At 39.3% G+C, this 1,429-nt stretch overlaps 1 non-coding gene across 1 annotated transcript; it reads right to left on the bottom strand.

Annotated features, from left to right (window-relative positions):
* Window positions 1-266: 266 nt before the first annotated feature.
* On the bottom strand, window positions 267-373 carry LOC128284576 (small nucleolar RNA R71). Its single transcript, XR_008275000.1, has one exon. It is a non-coding gene; the product is annotated as a small nucleolar RNA R71 (small nucleolar RNA).
* Between the last annotated feature and the right edge of the window lie 1,056 nt (window positions 374-1,429).

Genomic DNA, 1,429 nt, shown 5'->3' with positions numbered 1-1,429 from the left:
CAATTCAAATGGCACAACAATTTGTTTAGTTTGATGGTTTGTAGGACGAAGATCCCAACGCTCACTTCACAAACTTTTTGGAACTATGTGATACATTTAAAATTAATGGCGTTTCTGATGATGCCATTCACCTTCGGTTATTCCCTTTTTCATTGAGAAACAAAGCTAAACAATGGTTGAACTCTTTACCATAAGGGTCAACCACTACTTGGGAACAAATGACCGAAAATTTTTTATTAAAATTTTTTCCGCCGGCTAAAACGGCTAAATTATGTAATGATATCTCTTCTTTTATACAGATGGATTTAAAAACACTCTACGATGCATGAGAGAGATACAAGGACCTTTTGTGAAGATACACTCACCATGGGTTACCACTTTGGCTACAAGTTCAAACCTTTCATAATGGCCTGAATCCTTCGACTCTACAAATGGTTGATGCAGCTACTGGTGAAACCATCAATAATAAGACACCTGAAGATGTCTATGAATTTATAGAGGAAATGTCACTAAATAACTATCAGTGGCAAGTTACGAGGACAAAGCCAACGAAAATAGCCGGCATTTATAACGTCAATTCGGTCACCATGCTCTCTAATCAGGTAGAACTCTTGAATAAAAAAATTGATGGTTTTCTTAGTTCTTCATAGGTTCATCCAGTAATGCAGTGCGAAGCAAGTGGAGGTAGATCAAGCAGTTCAGAATACCCACCTTATGGCCACAACATAGAGAACGAGAAGTTGAATTACATGGGTAATAATCCTCGATCTCAAAACAATCCTTATTGCAATACTTACAATATAGGTTAGAGGAACCACCCAAATTTTTCATGGGGAGGCCAAGGAAATCAGAGACCACTACCCCTTCCAGACTTTCAGCAACCACCGTACCAGTAGGGGAAAAAGTCGAACCTTGAGGAGATGCTAACCAAATTCATCTCGGTGTCAGAAACTCTTTTTCAGAATACTGAGATGGCATCCAAAAATCAACAAGCATCAATCCAAGGGCTCGAAACTCAGATTGGACAGTTCACCAAGTTGATTTCCAAACGACCACAAGGTAGCTTGTGAAGCAACACTGAATCTAACCCAAAGGAGTAACTCAACGTGATAGCCATTCAAGATGAGGAAGGGTTAGTTGCAGAACCAAGGCCAGAAATGGTGGTAAGCAAAGGTAAGGATGAGGTAGGCCACAATGAGCCAAAGCCGGTAAATACAGAATATAAACCTCGTGTGCCATACCCCAATGCTACAAGGAAAGACCGATCAGACGAATAATTCGGTAAATTTCTTAAACTTTTAAAGAAACAACATATTAACTTACCGTTTATTGAAGCCGTTTCGCAGATGCCAAACACAATCAAGTTTTTAAAGGACCTTTTAACAAATAAACAAAAGTTGGATGAGGCGTCGCATGTGGAGTTGAATGT

Source organism: Gossypium arboreum, chromosome 11 (genome assembly GCF_025698485.1).
Source record: "Gossypium arboreum isolate Shixiya-1 chromosome 11, ASM2569848v2, whole genome shotgun sequence".
NCBI lineage: Eukaryota > Viridiplantae > Streptophyta > Magnoliopsida > Malvales > Malvaceae > Gossypium > Gossypium arboreum.
This window is presented reverse-complemented; position numbering and strand designations above follow the sequence as displayed.